Source organism: Dermacentor variabilis, unplaced genomic scaffold (genome assembly GCF_050947875.1).
Source record: "Dermacentor variabilis isolate Ectoservices unplaced genomic scaffold, ASM5094787v1 scaffold_12, whole genome shotgun sequence".
NCBI lineage: Eukaryota > Metazoa > Arthropoda > Arachnida > Ixodida > Ixodidae > Dermacentor > Dermacentor variabilis.
The window spans coordinates 52,495,921-52,513,705 of NW_027460280.1; the positions used below are offsets into that span (position 1 = coordinate 52,495,921).

General features: G+C 48.0%; 1 long non-coding RNA gene across 1 annotated transcript; it reads left to right on the forward strand.

The window, feature by feature from the left end:
• Positions 1 to 202: 202 nt before the first annotated feature.
• On the forward strand, positions 203 to 6,567 carry LOC142565839 (uncharacterized). The gene is made up of 4 exons (XR_012824888.1): positions 203 to 368; positions 3,037 to 3,071; positions 4,837 to 4,901; positions 6,522 to 6,567. It is a non-coding gene; the product is annotated as an uncharacterized LOC142565839 (long non-coding RNA).
• Positions 6,568 to 17,785: the final 11,218 nt, after the last annotated feature.

The following is a 17,785-nucleotide window of genomic DNA, read 5'->3' on the forward strand; positions in this document are numbered from 1 at the left end:
TGAGCAGTGGTTGATAAGAAACGTATATCATCGAGCGAAACGAATCGTTACATTATACTGGCCCTAGACGCATTGCTCATCACTAATGTTGCCGACGATAAAGGAATGGAAAGCGTGCGATGGGGTCGCCAGCAAGCATCGCTCTTGCGCATGCGCAGGCCGCAGTGTACGCAGTTCCAGCTGTTGCAGCCAGCAGTGCAGCTGTTTGATAAATAGCGCCGCGATGCAGCTCGGTGCACCGCGTTGCCCGTCTGTGTGTGAACCGCGAAAGTCTTAATTCGGAGTACGGAATTCACGAAAAAGTTGCATATACTCGCTATTTCGCCACGCTGCCTGTACTTTGGGACAGCAACATGGCTGTCATATGGGTAAGTATACGCTGCACGTGTTAATACGAGCGCAGATTATTTGGCTGAGAGGTGATATTTCTTTTCCATTTTTTTTATGCGAAAGCATCAAATGATCCATTGAGCGAGAAACCCGGCGTATACTGGGCTTAAAAGGCTCATTCACACCGGCGACTTGCGACCAAAAAAAAATTACCGACGATTACGTTACTTCCTAATGCGAAATTTGAGCGCAGCAAATAAGCTGTTTCACCTTTTGGATAGATTGAGGCAAAGAAATCGAGCAACACATGTATGCGCTATCACAGAATTTTTTTTTATTTTTCACACGTATTCCTTTAACAAAGACTCCACTAACAGTTCTTGACAGTCATGAAGGAAGCTTTGTGGTCGGAGAAATAGACTGATATATGTTCGACTTGGTACCTCTGGATTCTGACGGCGACGGCGCTGGGCCTCTGCTCTGGCAGCTCGTTTAGCAGCAGCAGCAGCAGCAGCAGACGGAGGACTTCCATCGGTCGTCTCGCTCATGGCTCAGAAAGAACTGGCAGATAATTTCGCATTGGCGAACGGCAGCGGCAATTTCGGCTCGGGCGGTGCACATATACAGATCCGCCGCCACCGATCTGGCTCTCTGATTGCCACCGCACAGGGCGAACGGCAGCGGCAATTTCGGCTCGGGCGGTGCACATATACAGATCCGCCGCCACCGATCTGGCTCTCTGATTGCCACCACACAGGGGTTGCATTGGAGGAGGAGCGAAGAAAGGAATTAAGTTCGAGCCGGCGCTTTGACAACCGGAGACTCGCAGGAAGAGGGGGGAGGGGGGCGGCGTGTACACCCAGCGGCAAACGATGGGGGCAGAAGCGCGCGCAGCAAGCGGACAACACGATAAAGGGAGGAGGGAAGAGATAGCAGCGACTGACTGATGCCGCTGACGCCGATAGTGAGTCAACCCCAGCTGCGGAGTTGGTTTCAGGGACAACGCCGCCGATGCCGACACAAACAATATGATACCCTCGCTTCCGCAGCGCTAAGAACCAGGTCTAGCCGTGGGAAGGTGGTCACGTATTCGTCGACGTGCCGGGGCCTACGTGAAATAACCGGCGCGTCGGCAACTGAAGAGCACCCTATCCGCCACACAAGAACAGGGGGGGGGACCCTTTCCTCCTCTTTCTGCATGGCGGCGACGGTGTTCTATGCAGTCACGTTATCTTGACTCTCTAGCGGCGTCAGCGGCATCCAGCGGTATCAGTCGGTCGCTGCTAGCGCTGGGGGGATGAAAGGGGGGCGGAGCTGGTTACGAGGCCGACGACAACGCCGACGACGACGAGAAACCCAGGAACGGACGCCAAAGAGCTGCGCTCTAAAACGGCTGAAGGCGACCGATGCTCACACTTAAGAGCGCGGGCGAGCGCGAGTTGCAAGTCACGATCCCGGAGATTATCGTTCTCAGCCAGAACTTTAGGGATGTAGGCAGTTCGTACACACTTCGCTGGTTTCGCGTTCCGGCTGCAGCCATGGATTTTTATTCGAGCGAAGAAGGCGACGTCGTCACTGTGCTGATGGGCTCTGCCGTGGTTTCAGCTGTAGCAGGGGGAAAGCCTCCGAAGAGAAAGCGACGCTAGCGGGTGCGCCCGTGTCTCCGTTCGCGATAAGTGGCCGGCCACGCAAGCCGCCTCCTGCCTGATCTCCGCGCGCATGACGAAGAGTATCATCGAGAGTAAGTTGCAGTTTCTAGTTCGCGTTGGGGGGGGGCGTGGGAATCGGTGCATAATTTTGTGCTTTCTTTTGCTGCTGTATAGCTTCTTGCGAATGCTACTGCGTATACATTCGACACGTTGCTGGAACTGCTGCGCCCCAGCATCACGAGTCAAGAGAGAGAGAGAAAATAATGTAGAGAAAGGCAGGGAGGTTAACCAGAGGTAGTTCCGGTTGGCTACCCTGCGCAGGGGGAAGGGTAAAGGGGGATAAAAAGAGAAACAGAGTGTAAGGGGGAGATAGAAAAAAAGGGAGACAAGCACGAACAAAGCGCGTACACTACAGAGCGGTAGGGGGCGGCATTCTTAGAGTCTGTCGTGAAGTCCCGTGGACCGCAAGAACCTTAATAGCGCGAGTAAGGCCATCAAAGCGGATGTTCTTTCGGAGCACTGGCCTAAAGCTTTCAGTTCTGAAAGTGGACGATTGTCCACGAGTCAAGAAACCAATTACATTCCTCTAGTCTGCCACGGTGGCGTGGACTTCATATTTGACCGTATTCACCTTCAACTTCACCGTATGAAAATACATGCTAAACACTTTTGCCGCTGATTGGTTTAGCAGTTTTGCGACCACGGTCGCGCGACTGAATAAACGAGCTGCGATTGACTAGCCCAGAATAGTCGCATTTCGAAAAAAAGCGACCAATTTCCGACTGGTCGGTGGCATGCGGCGAGCCAGCAAGCTGCTGCTATCTGGCTCGGGCTGCACATGCCGCTATGGTTACATCACTCGCAGCGCAAAACTCGAAGGACCACTCAGCGGCGTTCAATTGGACATTAATGTTTTCGCATTCACAACTCATAAATGCTTAGGTATCCTCGGCTTTTTTTTTTTTTGTCAAGTCAATTGATACGAAAATCTTTTGCGGTTGGGCGTGGGCGTCTGAAGGCAAGTTTGCCTGATGGCATCCCATCTTATACATTTCAGACGACTCTCCGCAAGTCAGCAGGACATGCGCATTCGTGAGTAACGGCTACGAAATTTCTACTCCAGCGCGAGAACGAATCGCGCGAAACGCACAGGACGAAACGTGAAGACACATCGCCGCGTGTGTGCGTTCCTCGTCCATTTCTTTGCGCTGTTCGTTCCAGCTACTAGCATGCACCATCCGGCACACAGTTGCTATACCCAACCGCTCTTTGCGAGACCACGTCACTGTGCACGGATGACGCAGCGCGATAGAAACGAAAGTGGGGAGGTGGTGTCGACTCATTGTTGAACACCTTGTTTGCTGAATCTGCATGTGTCCCTCGCCTTTTGTGTGAGCTGTAGTTCAAGAATGATGCAGCACGCTAGGAACATCAATATGAGCCATAATTTTTTGCGAACTTTGCAAACTCCGTAGGTAAATTTAGAAGAGGAGGACACATGGCAAGCCGGAAAATGCGAGTCCTTTCCGCATTTAGTTCTACAGTGATCCGTTCTGAATTCTATTATAAGGTCATGCTTTTGCAGATAGAAAGAAAACTAGCAAAAGAAAAAAAAAAGCTTCTGCATGCAGGCTCTAACAGCGTTCGTTTGTCGCTACCTATCTGTCGCTACCTGCTGGCGCATCCTGAGCCGCGGCGCTGGTCGCTCACTTTGTTACTGCAGGTGAGCGCAGGGTTTCAAACTGTATTAAATTAGAAACTTGTCATATTGACACGTGTACTTGTTTATCTTTTTCGGGTGACCGCTTTTCACCGTCTAACAAATATTATCGCTTAGCGCGGGACGCGCCCGCATGTATCGGAAGTTTCTAGAATGTTGTCGATGTTTCCACACGTTGTGACCCAAGCTTGTGTAATCTGATTACATTTGAGACGTGAATTTTGTAGAATTTACAATTACTTTGGAACCTTCGATGACCCATGTATAAAACCCGACGCGCTTGACCGGCACGTCAGATTTTCGACGATCACCGACTGTGTTCGCCGCTATCATTGTTCTTTGAGTGCAGCCTGCTCTTGAGGGCACAGGTTAGCCCAATAGAACGCTAGTTTCCTCAATCACGGTTTTGCTATACCTTCTTCACCGTCACTACTACGTGACAATGTCTACCCCCAGCTGCCCTACTGAGTGTAATTACATGCATGTTTTCCTTTTATTTTCTTGTTGTTCTAGTATGACTTTGGCAAAGTGTAGTCATTACCTCGATGCAATTGGTTAAGACTGTGTTGGCGCTGTTTGTGTGGCTCCTGTCACCGCGTGTACTATTCTGGTCAGCAATGTTACAGATAGATGATGATGATGATATATGTGGTTTATTGGCGCAAGGACCAGGGATGGCTAAAGAGCGCCAAAATTGGTATGAAGCAGTCCATGAAGTGGTAAATGACGAGTGGTAAATGTAACATGGATGTATAGAGGCCTAAAGCAGTGTCTGTAATTGACTTAAAATACGTAGATAAAACAATGACAAGCGATATGGGCTATGACCACAAAATATATTCTGCAAGTGGATAATGCAATAATGTGTGCCTGCCAGTAGCACAACCGCCTCACCGGGGCCCTTGAGGACAAGGGCCCAGAGGCATGTGCCTTACGACACTACTATCGTAGCAGCACTTTCTATAGAGAAAGGGCATGCTAGGAATTTCTTGGGCTGATAATGTGCAACACAACGTCATTTGAAAAGTTAAGCCCTGGGTTAGCCTCGAAGGACGGTCCTGCACCAAGAAACAGTGCGCGATGAAAGGGGATATATGCTGTTGGTATGCTATAGAGGAAAGTGCTTTTTCCGTTCAGGTTCTGCTTCCCGACGCTCCAGCAAGACGTGGAGGACGGTCAGTCTCTCGCCGCATCTACCACAGGTGGGAGGTTGAGCACCAATTCAAAAATGAGAATGGGTACCACATGTGTGCCTAAGTAGATGAAGAGCAAAACGAGACCGAGGTAAAAGCGGGAGCCCGCTTTTACCTTGTTCTCGTTTTGCTCATCGTCTTGAATTTTCATTTTCCGCCATTCCCGTGTTTTCCCTAAGTAGACGAAGAAACTCATGCTTCTAAAGCGAGCAAGCGAGAGAAGTGGCATTGTAGGTCATGCCATGACGCGGATACTGGCTTACTGAGAACATCAAAAGCAGCATACAATTGTTATGTTGGTCACCTCTTGAGTTACAGCGGCACATACCCATTCTCTCGTACTGAAACACATGATACTATGTGCGAGTTTCGCATGCCATGTGGCCTTAACAGGCGCGAGAGAGCATACACCATATTCGAATAAACAGGACAAATACAGAGTATTTCCTTTTGAAAATCAAATGGATAACGTCACCACTGTGCCCTGCGTGCAAACCGCAGGACGATGTAGCCCACCTAATCAGCGCTTATAGGCTGTACCGTGTGTCCCAGTAGACATTAGCTGAGCTGTTAAAAAAAAGAGGTTAAAAAACAACACGGCGCAAGATACAATTATAAGACCCATGGTGTTTTGTTGTCAGAGGTCTGACAACCGAACACCGTAGGTCTTAAAACCGTACCTTGCACTGTGTTTTCGAAATCTGTATTTTTTTTCGTTGGAAAGCTTGGCTAACGTTAGCTGGGGCACCCTATATGTACACTATGAAGAACGGCCTTAATGTCCGCACTCAACGTTCACCAACCGTCATCCTTTGAATTCAGACACTTCCTTGGCCCATGAACTAGCACTGCCTTTGCATCTCGCGCAACAAAGGTGTTTTGTGTTTGCTTAGAATGGCACATACCGTGGCACATACCGAATGGCTGAATCAAAGAAAACCAAGTAAATGAAAAAAATTGTTATATATAATAGCTTATTCTATTAACAAGTCGGTGTGACTTGAAGATACCTTTGAGCCGACATATATACCGGACCGACAAAAACTGTTGTAAGGCGATGGTCAGTTGCATGTACGAAACAAGACGCTAATACCTTCCATTGGCAACGCTCTTGATAGAAATAGAGAGGTCCACCGCAGGACGCACATTTGAACGAATCGCAGTAAGTCAGAAGGGCATATACATGCAGCTCCGAGCGGCTAGCACCCTGTGCATACCTTTGGTGATTCTCGCACACGCCTTTCCTTGGTGGTGCCGTCGCTTACCTCGGTAAGTCAGCGCTGGTGTGCGTTCACTTTCTTCTCTGTCCGTCGTCTTTTCGCGCTGTTCCCCTGTCGGGCACGTACAGACTAGCCCAAGCCGCTGCGCTGTTACCACCTTCAAATTCGCCATTCAAACAACTGTCCCCAAGGCACTAATAAAAACGTCAATTAATACATGTTGTTAATTAGCCTTGTCAGAGTAACTAAAGCAGCGGCAAAGTACTTCCGCCTCGCCGTAGAGTTCGTATGCGAAGACGACAGGTGTCTCGCGGGGCTTTTTTTTATTAAAAAAACAAACAAACCTGCAGTGCATAAAAAAAGACAAACCCTGTATATGTTTGCACCATCCACTTCACTTTCCTACCAGATGTGGTAGCTCAGCGACTGTGTGCATTCTGCTGCTAAGCACGAGGTCACGGTCTCGATTCCTCGTCGCGGCGGCCGCACTTCGATCGGGACGATGACGGTATGTAACAGCTCTTGGTAGGTGCCATACCTTGACGTTTATCTTGATGCTGCATCTTAGATTTTCATGTCAGCTCGGGAGAATGGGTTTCGTTAGGTTAGGAAGCATAGATGGATGTTATTAGCGTACCCTTTGGAACGGGTTGTATCACCAAGCTCTTGCTATTATGCTGCCTAATGTCCTACCTGGGTTAAAAAAGAAGAGAAAAAACGACAACGATGAACTCCCACAACCAAATTACCTGACCCCCTATTGTGAACTTTGCCTTTGTACCTCTCCCTTTCTTGTCGTTTCCCTACTTTTCTTCCACCAATCTTCCAATCGCTTCTTACTAATCTCTATTGCGGACATGTTTACTTTTCCCCTGCTCTCGCTGAACCCAAGGGTTTCAAGGAGGCCAGTGGTGCCTAAATTGACCGCTGGGCAGATGTCTTCACATTCTAATAAAACATGCTCTATCGTTTCCCTAGCTTTACCGCAGCAAGCACATGCTTCTCCTTCCTTATATCTTGCTTTATACGGGCGTGTTCTAAGGCATCCTGATCTCGCTTCGAAAACTAATGAGCATCCCTTTGACTTATCATAAATTGTTTCTTTCCTCATTTCGTTTTTTTTTTCATCTTAAGTAGTTACTCGTGGCAGGTTTCTTTTCCATTGCCGCCACCCATGAGATTGTTTCAGCCTCTCTTACTTTCCGCTTGACGTTCTTTGTTGCTGTGTTGCTCACCGTATAGGCCGCATACTTGCTGGTAAGCTTCCTAGTTCTTTTCCTCCACTGGGAATAAATGTTTTTCCTGTACAGATAACTCAACACTCTCCTAGCCCATTCACTTTCTTTATTCCTCAGTCTTTCTTCATAATCAATTCTAATGTGAGCTTCCCTCACTTCAAAACTAGCCCAGCCCATATCACCATGCAAAGCTTCATTTGTAGTCTTCCCGTGAGCGCCCATGCAGTGCGAGGCGTACCACTGACCTTTGGTTCCTGTCGAGTCCTGATTGTACCCCTGATTTAAAGCAAACAACCGCATTTCCAAAAGTAAGTCCTGGAACCATTACACCTTTTCACATACCTCGGAGTACCTCGTACCTATTGTATCCCCATAGCGCTCTGTGCTTCATTACGGCTGCATTTCTCTTCCCCTCCACTGTTATTGTTTTTTCCTGTGTTTCCATTTATCTATTGCCTTCGTTTATCCATATACCAAGGTATTTATATTGTCTTACCCGAGGTATTTCCTGGCCCTGTATTGCCACTGTCTGTTCACTGTTTTCATTGAATACCCTAACACCTGATTTTCTAACACTAAATTTCAAACCTAAATTCTCGCGTTCCTGTCCACAGATATTAGCCAGATGTTGCAAATCGCTTTGCTTGTTAACTAGCAACACAATGTTGCCCACATAAAATAAACCTGGAAGCTGCTGCTCTACTATTGTACCCTCCTGTTTGTATGAGAGAATAAACCCGATATTACTTCCTTCCAACGCCCTCTCCATCCTCACCATGTACATCATAAACAGCCGTGGGGATAAAGGGCACCCCTGCCTCAGTCTCTTGTTGATATGAACTTTCTCCTCGCTTCTCGTCCCTTCCCATTCAACGCAAACAGTATTTCCTAGGTAAATCTCTCTCAAAAGCTGTGTACAATCGTCGCCTAAGCCTTCCCTTTCCAGAATATCCCCCTAAAATATTGCGGTATGCGGTGTCATACGCTCCTATACTATCTGAAAAGGCCACATATAATGGTCTGCTTTCTACTTTTGATATTTCAATACACTGAGTAAGAACAAATAAGTTATCATCCAAACGTCTACCTATTCTGAAGCCATTCTGAAGTTCTCCCAAAATACCATTATTCTCTGATCCGGAGGTCTCTTAGTTATCAGATAACGTGCGCACACAAGCGTCATATGGGGGCTGACTTTAAGCGCAGCGCGCGTTTGCCGAAAAAAGCTGCATATACGGTATGGCACTATCGACGTATATTGGTAGTGGTTGTTTAAATCCAATCGGATTTAAATATGATAATTTTACGGCAGACAAATCGGTTCTGCGGAACCTCGTAAGCTGGAAGAAGATTCAAGAAAGGGGAAATTTTTTCAACTGCAAAGCACTGTAACAGTGCAAAAAACTAAAAAAAAAGAAAAGAAAACAAAGACGGAAAAAAAACTGAGTTTAAAAGGCTTCTTCAGGCTTCCAGCGTTTTGGCTACATTAATTGGCTACTTAATTTGAGGCATAAGCTATTCGGGACGATTATGATTACTGGAGGACTTGTTAAGGGAGAAATTATGCCTGCCCGCAATAAGAGGCACTGCCGTGTAGCGGTAACTAAAAACGTTAATTTGTTCTTGTTTATTAAGTGGCGCCATCATCAGAAAATATAGCTACTGTACGCTTTTCCAACATCAAAAATTAACCTCGCAGTGCGAAAAAAATGTTGCGAAGAAAAACGAAAAGGAAAAAAGAACATGTTGACATTATCGTGTAAATAGACATGGCACAAGAAGTTCAATAGGTCATGACACTAAGAAGAAGAAGAAGAAGAAAAAAAACAAGAGAACACGAGAACAAGAGTTCGCAGGCAAAACAAGTCCATACGTGAAATAACTAAAGAAAATCTATACCGTTCCGAAACAATGGTCGCATTATACAAAAAGTAGAAGCCGAAAAGCTCGATCGCACATGTCAACATGGAACTCAAAATCCCGAAACTCTAAATGCGGCCTCTTCGTAGATACTGCAAGTAAAGCGCGAAAAACAGGGACTACAACCCATGCAACTCCGTCCGTCCCTGTTTTTCGCGCTTCACTTGCAGTATATCGCATACCAACAATGCCGAATATTCACCCCCTTCTCTGTGTTGATGTCGATTAAAAGTCGACACTTATCAATTCGTACAGATACATGAAACACCAGCCGGCGGGTCCGCTGGTCCCGAATGAACAACATTGATGCCTCTTTGCACCATCCATAGAAATGGCGATCAAACGTAAGCATTACTCGCACAGTTTATAGAAAGTTTGTAGATGTGCTATTATAGTCTACAGAATGTTTATGTACAGCCTGTAGGCTTATATAGGGCCATGTAAACGTTTTGTTGCCTAATCTCTACAGACGTTGTCAAGAATCCCATTTTAAAGTCCATCTAAAATAGAGCAAAATAACGATGTAGTTATTTTTATAGAAAGTCTGCACGCGCACTTTATGTTGACAAAATGACAAGTCTCTACAAAAAGGCAAAGAGTCTATTTGAAATCTACAGACAACCTGTAAACTGAGCAAATTAATTTTCGTAAGACATTAATTGCCAGATTGGTAAAGTACAGTCTCACTCGTTATCTGTTTTATTCGGCCGCGTAAAGCATACGACATTGCGTCAGCAGTGACGCGACCAGCCTCCATTACGGTTCACGAGGTTGGTTTTGCCGAAGAAAACTATTTTAGAGTGAGTGAAAGACCGGTTAAGGTTATCCTTGGCCCATCCCGGAGGCAAAATTTGTTATTGTTTTATGCCGGTGCGGTTGCTTTCTACCTTCGTCGTCGGTGCTCGAGCGTCTCCACGCTCCCGTTGTCGCCAGGATTAGCCTGCTATAGCACGGCGGACGAATGGAATCGAATGAAAGGAATCGCGTCACGTTGTGAGCCCTGGATGACAGCGAATGCAGCTATACCGCACAGCCTCCACTACAACTGGGTACTTATTTGTACATATATGATAGACCCGTGCAATATCCCCCCCCCCCCCCCCATGCACCTCTCCTATGTCTTTCTGTAACGCCGAGATTTAGCGTTAGTGAATGTGACGAACGAATGAATGAATGAATAAAATGAATGACATCAAGGTGTGACCGCAGGTGTTTTGACATGTCGGTAAGCAGTACAAAACGTTCCAGCCGCATTCCACTGTACTGCACGGGACCGTTCTTCAAAAGCTGTTCATGCCTGCTTATTTTAATTGTAACTTCCAGGAAAAAAGAATTTACGGGTCGCGTTATAAAAACGGGGGGGGGGGGGGAGGCAAGAGTCACCCAATGCTATCTCACCATTTTAAAACACCGAGGGCTCAAAACGTTTAAAGGTGTCAATTCATATCAGTTAGTCACTTCTCCTTTTCAGCGCAATACATAAATAAACGACGGTAACAGTTAAATCTCGCGTACAACGTAGGTTTCCACATCACCTCTTGTAGAGTGCCCGCCACTTCCATTAACACTACCTTCAAGAGACGTCTAGTTAACGCAGCTTGACTTTTGTGAACAATATGAAAAAAGAAAGAAAGAAAAGAATTTGACTAAACAGCGAGCAAGAAGAAAGCAACGTGGGAGGCTACTCCGGCAGTACATACAATTTAACTTCCTCTCGGGGAGGCTTTTCTCTCTCCTAACTCTTGGAGAATTGCTGGGACCAACGTCAAGGGGGGCGGGTGGCGGGGCTTGCCGGAGGTGGGGTGCTTGTTTTGCGTCTGCTTCGCTGCGTTTCACCGACTGCTCGAGCGAGCGGTGCGTGCGTTTGCAACGGGCGCTCGCTCGCGACGAGGCGCGCGGGCAAGGACGGAGGGGGGGCTGCTCAGCGTCGCGGGATAATTTGATCGGCCTGCCGCGCATCGGGCGGCGCGCAGGCCGACCGTGAGAAAACAGGGGGTCCCCAGCGGGGCGGGTGGGGACCGTCCCCTAATTTGCGTTTTTCGCTCTGGAGTCGGTCCCCCAAGATGGCCGACATACGGGGTTCGAACTATCCGCCGTGGGACCCCCGATATGCCCCCCCAAACTACGGCCGGCGGACGTGATTCACTCCTGCGGGGCTCGCGGTGCCCGCCAATGGGCTGCGGACGTGGCCCGCTCCGGGCGGGGCTTCCGGCCTTTTGTCGGCCCGGCGCGGCGTTAATCAGATCGAGGAGGGGAGAGGGATTCGCTCGCCTCGGTTAGTGCTGGTGCCGAGCCCCCCGCCATTCCCCGCCGCCATCCTCGGTGCAGCGCGCCCAGCGCTGTGGGACGCACGGTCCCTATATCTGGTGTGGGTGCACATTCGCGGGACGTACGCGCGGCGGAGCTTTACGACTTAAGCGTGGAACTTATCCGCCGTGATTTAGAGCGCACGATCGTTTTCTTGGTTCGGTGTCGGTTGGGCCTCGTTATGTCTGAACTAATCATCGGCGGCTTAAGAACGCGTACACTACATCTGGAGCCCATATTAAAGAGCCTTCCCTTAGGTACGAGCGCTCCTTCATTGGCTGGCGTTCGATCGCGCGCTACTCGGCGATTCCTATATATGATAAGGAGACGATCGCCCCAAATGGCCAGTCGTGGATGGCACTTATGTAAAAGGAGTTTCCTGCATACGGGCCCTACTATCCACGAGAATGTTTGCGTTGTGCTTTTTATCGTATTTCTGATGATCAACGTGCATTTTTATTTGCGTAGAGCAACAGAAGGTATCAGAAAAAGCGCTGTAACGTTGTATTTTGGAGAGAGTGCCTATACTCACTGCCTGATCACGAGCACTCCGTACACAAGGTTGTGACCGTATACATTGTTTAGATTCATGTTGCTCTGGATTCCAACGTAGTTTCATCGTAAACCACGGCGGCTTAGTGGCCATGTCCAGAAATTAACGTGGAGCCGTCACCAGACGACACTAACACCTTGGTGCCAATTATAAGTCAAACTGGCGTTCAACTTCCCGAAGCAACACACGAGCTAGCTATGAGGGATGGCATGGTGCACCATAGTGTCTCTCAACGCCTTCTGCTTTGGGACGTTCAACTCCCCAATTTGATCCGATTATCAATGTGACCGAAACGTTAGCGTCGTCTGGCGCATTATTGAGATGAGAGGACCTGGCTGCCTGCAGCCGTTGCGCACGGGTGTCTCAGAGCCTGTGGCCGTTCGCCCAGGAGACCGGAATCTATACCGCGAAGATGTCTAACCATACCCTTATACGTACTCCCCTTCTCCGAGTATATAGGCCTAAGCGACATCTTCTATCAATAAAGCTCATTCGTTGAGACGAGCAACGAAGAGGACGAGACGAAGATATATATAGAAAGCGGCGTGGTGGTGGTAACAACTTTATTGAGATTCTGCTCAGTTATGATCTGGCGGGCCCGAGTCTTAGGATGGCCCCTTACGAGAAGCGACCCTTTCGGCCCAGGCAACGAGGGCTTTTTGTAGTATTTGATTCGGCGTTCTGAGCAGCTCCTCCCACGTCTGTTGTGTGGGAGCTGGCAGGAGCGACCTGGGAGGGGGCAAGCCCTCGCACCCCCAAAGAATGTGATTTTGGGTAGCCAATGTTTGATTTGTGCAGTTTTGACATATTGAGTTCCATTGCCCGTTGGTAATTATGGCCAGCCTATGTGGGCTGGCGAACGACTTAGTTTGGATTCGATGCAGGATCGAGGCTTGGCGTGTTTACTTTTCTATATATGTGCTTCGTCCGGTATCATTTGCACTGTTCGTGTGTACTCGGTGTGCGCTCCTTCGCCGATGCCCATATGCCGTGATCGGAAAGAGCGTGTCTCTAAAATGTTTGGCCCGGCGGTCTAATCCAGCTAGGGTGCCTTCTTCAATCCTTTATTTTATTTGCCATGCACGACGCCTTTCGTTTCCGCGATCCGCCACTGTGGCTCCGCGGCTGAGCATACGATGTTGCCGAACCCGAGTCATACTCGGATTCGGCACTTGAGATTTTTCTTCAGATTCAGCGCTTCAGATTTTTCTAAGGTCTTTTACCTCATGGGCTCCTTCCTATCCAAACACAAGACAACGGATAAATGATTTTTCTCGGCAATCACTGCACAGAATTTGATTATATTTGTTGCATTTTAAAGAAAAACATCAAAATCTAGTGACTGTAGGAAGCATATTTTTTATTTAGGCTATGAATTTTTAACTAAAGATTTATTAATGTTGCAAAATTGAAAGAACAGGAACAGAAACTCAACTATGAAATCGATATCACAATTCTGTAAACTGCACCTAATAATTTAAGCGTACAAAATTGATGTATTATACATCACTCTGAAATGCACCACTAATTTGTTAGTAGGAAGATTGAAAAACCCTCGTAAAAATTGTAACAGCTTTGCGTAAGCTGTAAATTCATGTGGAATTTGTCAGCTTTAGATGCCTTAACAGATGCAGTTTACAGAACGGCGATATCTGTTTTTGGTGCAGAATCACGAATTTATGAACTTTGTGCATCAAAATTTTTTGAGACATACCAGTTTTCAGAAATTTTTGCTAAATATTTCAGAGCGCTAAATCAAAATTATCCTTCCTAGAGTCACTAAGTTTGACTTTCTTCCCCAGAGGCAATAACTGTAATTCAAATCGTTCCAACCGCTGCGTCAGAAAAGCATTTCTGCCTTTTACATGTATTTGAATAGGGAAATCGGCCGGAGTTGGGCTTGAGCTAGAGTTTCCTCTTAATGAGACTTCATGAATAGCTTGAAGTGTGTCTGCGTGTCTGTTGGTAGTGTGTGTGTGTGTGTTTGAGTTGCATGACAGGCCACCAGTCACGCTATCTTCAGCTTTTCACTATATAGTCAGCATTCTATACATTCCAGGGAACGTTGGACATTTCCCCTTCTGGGCAAATTGTTGAACTTCACCGCAATACACTAGCGTAACTTGATGGGCAGCAGTTAAAAAAAATGACGTTTCAAAAGATCGGCTGAGTTTCAACAAGTTTCAGTAAGAAATATTGAGAGGGTACTTTCCTCTAATAACAGACGCATTTACGACAATTAGTGGGGGTTTAGTGCTGCGTTGTAACAGTGTCTTGGTCCTGACCAAAACACTGCTATGGCGCAGGAGGAAATTACGGCTAAGCGCCGTGAATGCGTAGGGTTATTTGAAGGAAGTACCCTCCAGACGTTACAAACTGTTCTCGTGACTCGTGTGCGATTATGTAAGAAGAAGCCATATGCTTCGTTCGTCGCGGAAGAGTTATTTCGGAAGCTTTTTCTGAAACTAAAAAGAGTAAAACAACTCCAAAAGTCGTTCGCACGTGACTGTCAAATTACTTTCAGGTGCGTCGCTCACTTATTCCGTTTCCCCCAAATGTATGCATGATGCGAAGACGAGCATCTGTCGAGGTGTACCCGCGTGCTTTTCCAAGGAGTTCGTCCTGGTGCGCACAAGATTTTGTGTAGTCGAACATCGACGGTGATCTGTCGTCGCTCGATGGCAAGGATGTCGGGGGATAATTCGACAGACGGCTGGGCTGTGGGCGGTCTGTTGCGCTCCGTCGTTCCTCTCCCCTCGCCACCCACGGTGTACTACAATGGCAGCGCCTCAACAGTTCTGAGCAGCGTTGTGGAAATGGAGGGAAGGAACGCGCGCGCAGTGGTGCGCTCTGACTGATTTATCGGTGGGAGTTCGTGCTCGTGTCAGCCTCAGGCAGACGTTGAGGGCTACGCTGATACTGTTTGTTGTTCTTTCGCACTGATTCCCCTTAGCATAATGATGGACAACCGCTTTGACTCGGATTACCCTGCGAAAGCTTTTTACTCCGTCACCCTATATGTATTAAGTCTGCATAACGTGCAATTTTCCCATTAACTGTAATATTACACATTCTCATGGTACAACTTGCGATCTGGGTTTCTTGATAAATAATGCGAACACGGACAGACGGGCAGCATTGGCCGTCTTCGTGCTGACAGTTGCATACAGATTCCAAAACGCGAAGCGAGCGCAGAAAGGTGCATCTTTCGTTTCGCTGCACCAAACAGTAAGCCGGAACGCGGAGTGTGCGAGGCTCCACCGAGGGTTCATCGTCATCATTTAGGGCGAACCAAAGCCCTTAGTGTCCAGCCGCGGTCGGGCGCGAAATATGCCCGACACTCGGAGCCGAGCGTCAGTGTCCGTCGCCCACCACAGGGTCCTTTGTGCCGAGTCCCGGCCCGTACCGCGGCGGGCGATGCGCCCTGGGCTCGCAGTGGGTGGCGCAGACCCCCACCGTGCGCCACAGCACCCAGCGCAGCCATTCGTCAAGTGCCTTCGACAAACACGCGCATTGTCATCGCGGCCACCACCCGGAGAATGAGCCGCGTCCCATCCACTTGGCGCGTATGCAAGGGTCTCTTCCCGGCTTGCGCGTATGAAGCACAATGTCGCCAAGCCTCTCTCTGCGAAGCATCGGCGATGATGGCGCCGCGGCCGCTCGCGCGAGCTCATTGTGGGCACGAAGGTTGATTTTGGGGTCCGCCAGCGAGAACGACGCGTTTGTCGAGGTGCCAACGAACAGAGGATGAATTCGACACAACTGGCCTCGCATACGGACACATTGTGGGCGCTGTAGGACGTTCTGCTTCAGATCGACTAGTTCTGGATGACGAGAGGCTGCCCAGCAGTGGGCCTTCCATTTGCCACCGCAGGCTCCTCAATGCACTTCGGCACCCATTTTCAGACCGGTGGGTTCGCGCAGCGGGTGGCTGAGATGTGGCAGAATGCCTGTTGGTTTTACGAGGTCTCGGTCTCGCGCCTTTTTCTGTTGGCTTATCGCCTAAGGGTGCGCTCAATTGAGGGTTGTGAATGAGATGGTAGGAGTGCGTGGTACAGGCGAGCGAAGGTGTTATTTTGAATTATTTAGCAGAACGGCGCCGTTCAAGGATGGGCGACAATGTAAAGGAAAATACTTTAGTTTTGATATATATAGCGATTGAAATGATATTCGCGTTTCTTGGTGAAAAAGAATGTTTTAGTCCGCGTTAATAGCGACGTTTTCTGAAACGGTACTTTGGAAGTCTTGCTATTGGAAGTTCACTTTTGCAACCTTGTGAAAGTGAAATGCTGTAATATTGCAAAGAATAGCTGCATTATAGCGTCTGTAGCTTAGCTCCCCAGTGTTGGCGCTTGCACCCGCCGTTACTCTGCTCTGCAGATATTGAGTAAACATGCTGGATTCGTGCACTCTCCTAAACACCAAACACCACAGCTCAAGTTGCGCACCTTGTGTAGGGAAGCTTTGTCGAATGTACTGATGAAAAGGAAAATAGCCGCCCATGCCGGTGATTAGGGCTGCTTGTACAGAACTCTAAGTGCCTCCAAGGGTCCAATAAGTACTACAGTCGACTTCAATAGTTTAAAGATTTCACTTAATTCGGCCATATACTAAATTCCCACATACCATATACTAAAAATGTAGTCATGTATTTATGAAACTGTGCCCGTTCCAATCAGATAGTGTGTGTTGGGGAGAAAATTTGCGAATTTTTCTTGCAACGTGCGCCCTTGAAAGCGGGCCCGATAAATATTGGGCTTCTCCGTGAGCTAATCAAGCCGCTTCCGCAGCACATTTATTTCCGATAACGCCACAGTGGCTCTGTAACCACTGAATAATGGCGCGGTGCCCCCGTTCGCCTAAATGGTGTATCGATTGTGCAATATCAAATACCAGTTGTTCATGGACACCAGCGCAATGCTGACGACAAACTCAGCGGGGCCACCTTCGACTTACAGAAAATTGACCATTTGCTTGGTTGTTCGCATTCAATGAAGAGCATGCAGTGTGGCACGAAGGATGGCAAGTTCTGCAGCTGTCGATGCTGTCCAGAGAGATATTTTGAAATTTATTGCTTTTGCCGGGACGGCAACAGCTGCGATCGAGCTGCTAGGTACGACCGAGCCGTCCGTGTATATGTGCGTGTACTCGCTCCATCTTTCATATAAGGGGAACATGGTAAGCTGCAGTTGAGAGCTGGCAATTACAAATCTGCTTTCTTCAGGATGCCAGGTATATGCAGTCAGTCAGGGTGTCTTGGGGTTGAATGAGACACCAAGGAGGCGTCGGAGATTTCGCTGCAAGGTGTGATGTCAGATGGTAACGCCTCATTCTGAGCTGATACATTTTTGCAGAACGAGGTACGTGGAATTCCGTCTGCGGTGATCGCTTTTTGTTTATGCTTCCTTCTTCAGATAAGACTGCCACGTTCGCCAGGACTTGTGTTTATTTTTATTTTGGCCCCTCTGTAATTGGTCGAAGAACCGCATAAAGAGTGCGTTCCGCGAGAATAAAGGGGGATTGTCTACCGGGCCTCGGTGTTGGTTGTCCATTTCTTGACAGCCGGTGGTCGTACTGTCGCCGAATATATAACAGTGCTCTTTTAGTAGGTATACAAGCTAAATGGGGACGAGGTGTCCGGGCAGTATGTCTTAT